At 43.8% G+C, this 7,599-nt stretch overlaps 1 protein-coding gene and 1 non-coding gene across 2 annotated transcripts in view; one reads left to right on the top strand and one right to left on the bottom strand.

Annotated features, from left to right (window-relative positions):
- Nucleotides 1–1,313: 1,313 nt before the first annotated feature.
- trnak-cuu lies at nucleotides 1,314–1,386 on the bottom strand. The gene has a single exon. It is a non-coding gene; the product is annotated as a tRNA-Lys (tRNA).
- Nucleotides 1,387–5,626: 4,240 nt separating this feature from the next.
- htr2cl1 (5-hydroxytryptamine (serotonin) receptor 2C, G protein-coupled-like 1) overlaps nucleotides 5,627–7,599 on the top strand; it is a 198,616-nt gene continuing 196,643 nt past the window's right edge. The window contains exon 1 of the mRNA XM_031726936.2: nucleotides 5,627–6,090. The gene's annotated coding sequence lies outside the window, so the exon portion shown is untranslated. The remainder of the gene's footprint in view (nucleotides 6,091–7,599) is intronic.

Here is a 7,599-nt window from a genome sequence, read left to right as displayed (position 1 = left end):
CAAGGCAGGTGGAGGAGTACAAGATTACAAGCAGTCAGGGCAGGCAAACACCATAATAGTAGCAGGCAAAGAAAATCTGGGCATTGAAAGAAAGAAAATGCTGAAAGGCAGGTCTGATGACTGGTCAACTGAGAGAAGAGCCAAATATCTTAGGCAGACAGCCCAAGGGCTGGTGAGCAGATGCACAGATCCAGTGGATGGTTTTGTGGTTGGTGAGCAGGAGAAACAGAGACTTCAGCCAGATGGCCTAAAGGCAGGGCAGCCATTGAATGTGGAATACCTCTCCTGGCCAGCGGGGTGTAGTGAGGCTGGATCCTCTTTGGGGAAAGCTGGGTGAGCTGAATACTTCAGTTAAGTGCAGGTTGTGGGGTGAGCAGAGTCCTGGAGACCAGAGCTTCAAGAAACCTGCCATGAACCAGACGACAGCTGATCACTGGCAGTCCGAGGACTGGACTGCCAATCAGGTTATCAGCCAATTCAAAGAACATTTTTCTACCTAAACTGCTCCTCAGTTGGCCAACTACGTGTCAGGCAAAGCAATGGTAGAAGGCTAACTTGCTGCTAGCAATCTCGGATATTGACTATTAGCTGTAGTGGTGCTAGAACTAGCAAAATAGACCAGGTGGGAGGACTTGGCAAGTAGTAAGGGTGGTGGTTGAGGCAGAGGATCGTGGATAAGGATGATATGCAAAACTTTTCAACAATCTCCTGTTTCCAAATGGATCTTTCTAAATGTTGAAATTCAGAGTTCTCAGAAAAAGTGTCTAAACGTATCAAAGTCCCTCCAGGAAATATCGAGAATATCAGAATATCAAGAAAGTTGCCAGATTAATTAATGTCAGTCTGTGCTATCAGAAGTTCCTCCTCCAGGACTTTCTCCACCTGACTACACCCCCAGATGAAGTAAGCAGCCCTCCACCCCCACTATATACAGCTGTCCAGGAAAGGGCTTCTCCTGTCTAAGTGTTTTACAAGGACTGAACTGAAAAAAACAAAGAAACAAAACAAATGTATAAGCCAGGTCTAAGTAATAAAGCTTGATTTAGATGCTTCATGTTTGGGTATTAGTAGCATCACTGCATGTCCTCCTAGCTCAAGCGGACAACTACACCAGATGAAAAATGTTTTCATTTAACATGCAATACTATGAGCTCATTCATACTACAATCACAGAAATTCCAAGTGTAATCAATCGTTCTAGTTCAAATTTCAGTGGACCTATTTTCAGGCCATCAGATGTGATGCTTAGAACAAACCAGGCAGAGGTCAAACAATCAGGCTTTTACCTGCCAAGGCCTGTCTTAAAGAAGCTACGCCCAACGTGGGGCTTGAACCCACGACCCTGAGATTAAGAGTCTCATGCTCTACCGACTGAGCTAGCTGGGCTTGTGCTGCTGAAGTAGGAAATATCATAAGATATGTTAAGCTGAAGCTGTCAAAAACCCAAGAGCTACATGTTCTTAACTGAGACATGGCTGCGCGTTGGTGAAGTGGCACCCTTGCTGGAACTTTTCCCCTCCGATGCCAGCTTCTTCAGCTCCCCCAGGTTGTCTGGGAGGGGAGGCGGGGTAGCCTCTATCATCAAAGACTGTTTTAAATGTAAACAGATACAAAGTCCTGGTGTTTTTACCTCATTTGAGTCCCAACTCCTGACTTTAAGCTGTCCCGTGGTTCTAATTACAGTCATCTATCATCCACCTAAATATAATGACTTGTTTATTTCGGAATTTTCAGACTTCTTGACATGTTTTATCGCTCACTATGAAAGGATTCTTATAGTGGGGGACTTTAATATTCATCTGTGTTGTGAGGATAAACCCCTGGTCAAAGATTTCTTAAATGTAATTGATTCCTTAAACTTCACACAATTTGTGTCTGGGCCAACACGTAAGGGCCACACCCTAGACCTTGTCTTGGGTTACGGACTGAATGTATCAATGACTGAAAATTGTGTTTTACCTATCTTAGACCACTCAGCAATTTTATTTGATATTTTAATCCCTAAATCTCCAGTTTATGAGAGGGGAAAATTGCCCCTCAGATCATCTCGTTATATTAGCCCCGAAGCATTGCTTGGAGTTAAATTACATCTACCTGATGTGCTGGACCCTATTTTTACCAAGGAGTTATGTGTGGACACCTTGACTGCGAACCTTAATAATACACTTCTTGAATTACTGGACTCTGTTGCTCCCGTAAAGAAGTTAAAATGTCAAAAAAGGAACGCTATGCCTTGGTTAAATGAGGAGCTCTTGAACTTGAGAAGAATTTGTAGAAAAGCAGAGTGTCACTGGAGATCTTCCAGACTAGAAGTATTTCTCCAGGCTTGGAAGGACTCGTTATCTTCTCTTCAATCAGCAATGTCGACAGCGAAAGCAAATTATTTTTCAAATTTCATCATGAGTCATAAACATAACTCAAAACTCTTATTCAACACAGTGTCGCAACTTACAGAGAGTAAGTCAACTCTCTGCTGTTCTAATTTGATAGCCCATGACTTTCTTACGTTTTTCAGAGACAGGGCTGAAACACTTAGGAATCAGATTACTCCCTCCTCAAGCTGTTCATTAGACTACTCGGCTGCTTTGCCTGCTGGAGCTGATAAACTGTTCTCTGACTTCAAGGTTATTTCTCTGTCTGGATTAACTAAGGTTGTAAAAGCAGCTCGATGTACAACCTGTTCTTTGGATCCTCTACCAGCCTGGGCTATAAAGGAACTGTGGTCAGTATTAGGATCCTACATTCTGTTTCTTTTAAATACTTCATTGATGACCGGAGTCTTCCCTGAATGTTTTAAATCAGCTGTGGTAGTGCCGATCTTGAAAAAGCCTGGACTGGATGTTGACATGGTCGCAAACTACAGACCCATCTCACATCTGTCTTTTTTACCTAAAGTCTTTGAAAAAGTGGTTTTTAAGCAGCTCACTGAGCATTTGTCAACAAGCAATCTGTTTGAACCATTTCAGTCTGCTTTTAGACCAAATCACTCCACAGAAACAGCTTTAGTAAAAGTGCTAAATGATCTGCTGGTAAATGCAGACAACGATCGTACTTCAGTTTTATTACTGCTGGATCTAAGTGCTGCGTTTGACACTGTGGATCACTGCATTTTATTGGATAGGCTTGAACATTTTATTGGAATTACAGGAAATGTTTTATCGTGGCTGAGATCTTACCTGTCTGGGAGGTCTCAGACTGTTAGTTTTAAAAATGATCTCTCCGAGACCTGTGCAGTGAGGCACGGGGTCCCTCAGGGCTCTGTACTTGGACCATTGCTGTTTTCTATGTACCTGCTGCCTCTTGGTGTTCTTTTACGTTCTTTTAATGTAACCTTTCATTGTTAAGCTGATGACCTGCAGCTTTATGTTCCTTTAACCACTGGAAATTGTGCTGAAGTCTCTAAACTAGAATCTTGTCTATCTGCAATTAAGGGCTGGTTATCGGATAATTTCTTGCTCTTAAATACTGATAAAACAGAGTTGATGGTCATTGGGCCACACAGATTTCAGCACTTGTCCCAAAATTTCATCTTGAGAATTGATGACAGTGTCATAAATTGCAGGGATAAGGTAAAAAACTTGGGCGTGTGGTTCGACATGGTGCTCTCTTTCGAGTCTCATGTAAAAGAGATAACAAAGACCGCCTTTTATCATTTGAGGAACATAGCCAGAATCAGACAAGTTTTGTCAAGCGACACTGCAGAGGTTCTTATCCATGCATTTGTGTCTTCATGTATTGATTATTGTAACGCTTTTCTTTCTGGGCTACCAAAGAAAAGTTTTAGAGGTTTACAGATGGTGCAAAATGCAGCTACTCGCATTTTAACAAGGACTGGGAAATTTAATCACATTACCCCTGTACTGAACTCTCTGCATTGGCTACCTTGTCAGGTTCGAGCAGATTTTAAGGTCCTGCTGCTCACCTACAAGGCTTTAAACGGATTGGCACCTACATACCTCTCCGACCTTTTACATCTTTATGTTCCATCCCGTGCTCTCCGATCCCAGGACTCTGGCCTTCTAAAGGTTCCTAGAGCCAGAAAAAAGACAATTGGAGAGCGTGCTTTTTCTTTTCGTGCCCCGTTTCTGTGGAACAACCTCCCTCAAGATATTCGGCAGGCATGCTCTGTGGAGGTTTTTAAAACTAAGCTGAAGACACATTTGTTCACCCTATGTTACACATCTTAATTCTATTGCTTTTAGTGTTTCAATTTTTAGTGTTTTTAACTTGTATTGTGTCTTTTACCTGTATTGCTATGTATCGCTTTTATTTTACTTATCTTTTTAGTTTTAAATAGTTGTACAGCACTTTGTTTGAAAGCGCTTTATAAATAAAGTTATTATTATTATTATTATCTCAGACTCTACTGGTTTACAGGAGAAGGGCTCTTCTCGCTTAAAGGACAATGACAGCAGAACTGGATCTGAACAGAGGAGACAAACAAACTGGAGATGATGTTTGGTCCGAATGCACCACCCAGCATATCATATTAGCTGCACTTGTCTGTCATGGTGAAGAGAGAGCTAAGTGTAAAAGAGAAGCTCTCAATTTACCGGTCGATCTATGTACCCAACCTCAACCTAAGGTCACGAGCTGTGGCAGCGACGGAAAGAATGAGATCGCAGACACAAGTGGTGGAAATTAACTTTCTCTGAACAGTGGCTGGCCTCTCCCTTAGAGAGAGGGTGAGAAATTGGGCCATCCAGGAGGGGCTCAGAGTAGAGCCGCTGCTCCTCCACATCGAAAGGAGCCAGTTGAGGTGGTTTGGGCATCTGACAAGGATGCCCCTGGGGGCCTCCTGGGTGAGGTGTTCTGGGCATGTCCCACCGGGAGGAGGCCATGGGGAGACCCAGGACACGCTGGAGAGATTATATCTCTCGGCTGGTCTGGGAGCACCTTGGTCTTCCTCTAGATAAGCTGGAGGAGGTGGCTGGGGAGAGGGAAATCTGGGCTTCTCCGCTTGGGCTGCTGTCCCTGCGACCCGGCCCCAGATAAGTGAAAGAAGATGGATGGATGGACGTATAATGGACGATGGATGATTGGGGTATAATCACTTTATACCAAGCATGTTTTCCTTAATGGTTAAATATCTGAATAAATAAACATTTTATTTTTATTTATATATTCAATTGCATTTTACTTAAAATCTTTGCTTCATGTTTATTGAGTTGAAGAATATTTTTTCCGCAAGAATCAATGCTTTACTTAATAGGCCGCCACCTCAAATGGTGACAAATCCTGCCTCACCAGGAAAGAAAAAACTTTTGTCCAAGTAAAAATAGGATGAACTCAACCATATTCTATTTTTATATATAAGTAAGTTGTCTCTCTCTCTGTTTAGATAAACACTATGTTTATCTAAACAGCACAGATAAACATAGAAATATAAAACACTCGTTGTGCAGCTTCACGGAATTCACAAACCGTGACAGGACCTCAAAATTAGCATGAGCTCGTCTCTAGTGACGGTAGAGGTATGAAAATGTGCGGGACCAGGAATCAACTCGTGGTCGCTGAAGCGAATCCGAGTCTGCAGTGCTCTTTCTCTCTCTCTCTCTTTGTCCCTCCCTCCCTTCAGCTTCAGTCAGTTGCCAGTTTATTGCCGCCTCTCTCATCCCCTCAGCGCTTTGCTCTTCAGTGTTTAAACTTTCCTTGAAAGAGACTTACCTCCCAGCATCCTGTACTACAGTTATTAAACCCTGTCTTTGCCTTGAACTTGAGCCAGGATTTATTGTCACTTTCCCCTCGTGCGTGGCTGCAGGACGCGTCTCGGTGCGCGCACAATGGAAAGGAGAACGCGTCCGGTGCGTCCGCCCCGGTCCTCCTCCTTTGCTGCTACTGCTGCTGCTTTTGTCTCCGGGACAAACTGACAAAACCCTGCCCAGGAGGCAGAGGCACATCCCGGGCTGGAGGATTTGCGTGCCCCCACTCAGAAGATAAAACAGACACGGAGACTGAGTCGTAAACCCCGAGAGAGAGGACATGGACGTACTGTAGCCAGCAATAAGAATATAAGGAGGATGTTGCCCAGCTATTATTAGACATAGAGCTCAAACTGCAGGGAGGCAGAAAAACAAACAGTCTTCACTGGTGAGTACACCTGTTTTTTTCTTACTTTTAATTACCTAAATGCGCTGAAGGGGATGTTCAAGCGCGCCCTTGCATCCTTGACACCAACAGCAGAGGTCATCTGTGCTGCTGGAGGTATTTGAAGAGGAATAGACGGAGAAAGTTGGAGGACGCAGTAAAGACGGCATGCTGAAGGCGTTATTAGTCAACTTTTCAAAGTCATTTTAATCTCAGTTAGAGACCGCGACCCTCACGGCGGTCACAACCGCACAGAAGCATCGCTGTTCGCACATAAAAAAAGAAAAAAACGTGAAGAAATGAGGAAACTTTGCAGGTAAATGGAGCCGAGTTACTGCTGTGTTAACGCGTCGCATTGTTTTAAAACGTCACGGTTACAAAATGTAATCTAAACGGGACTATACTATTTCTGGTATTTTCCGAGCCGACACTTACTGAAACATTATGTCCAGTTTTTATTTTGTTTTTATTTATTTTTTTCGTTGAAACAAAGTGGGATTCTGTTGCTTTCCACGTTTTTTTGTTTTGTTTTCCTTCCTTTCCTTTCCTTTACATGAGGGCGGAAAGATGACATTCAAAAAGGGTGTGCTCAGGTCTGTCCTCGCGCGCCGCTGGCTCTCAGTCAGAGAGGGTGTGGCCGTCCGCGTGTCCATCCCTGCTCCGCTCAGCAGCAAATACCTGCACCAAACTCGGAATGAAATAATCCAGCACCGCGCGCGCACACACACACACACACACACACGGTACACACACTGTGGCGCGTGCGCACGTGTTTATTCATTGAACGTCCGTTAATCCACCTGTCTCCAGGGAGGATTAGAGCGCTTTGGGACATTTTGGAACCTGTTTTTCTTTTTTTACACTCGCCTTTCAACAACATAATTCCTCCAGCTGAACCCCCCCCCCCGAGAAGGAGCCACAAGTGTCATTAAACACGCAGTATTTGGTGGAAGCGCCTGGCTGCTGCTGCGGCTGTGGCTTGAGTGCAAATAATTTTGGGAACCCAAAATGGGTTTGTGTTCCACTGATGGGATGTGAAACTCTGACCCGTGTCAGCACGGAGGAATTGTAGCTATAAAATGAACTCATCAGGATACTCGTATTTAACACGGCTCACGACACAGACAGATATTTATTCAGTTTCAAAGTCATTTCTCATACCCTGAATGCTCGAGCACCTGCTGGCTTTACTGGCATGAAAATGGAAGGCGATATTGGCAAAGGGTTGGTCCTCTCTCGGTCTGCATGTTTGTGTCTGTTTCTCTCTCTCCCTCTCTTCCTCTGCAGTGCCATAATTCCTAAGGCTTGCTTCATTTGGCTGCTTTAGTGTGGCTCTCCCAGTGTTAAAAGTGAGGGTTTGATTCCCACTGGTGATCAAATACTGCAGTTTCCAATTATCGACAAACATGCTCCGATGCTCAGTAATTGGCTTTCTCAACACCCCCACCTGCCAAAAACTAAATTTTCAAGTTTTTTTTCTTTTGTTTTTTCGGAGGTAGGACTCTGCGTAGC

This window comes from Oreochromis aureus, linkage group 3, assembly GCF_013358895.1.
Source record: "Oreochromis aureus strain Israel breed Guangdong linkage group 3, ZZ_aureus, whole genome shotgun sequence".
NCBI classification, from domain to species: domain Eukaryota; kingdom Metazoa; phylum Chordata; class Actinopteri; order Cichliformes; family Cichlidae; genus Oreochromis; species Oreochromis aureus.
The sequence above is the reverse complement of the archived record's forward strand: the minus strand, read 5'-3'. Positions and strand labels throughout refer to the sequence as shown.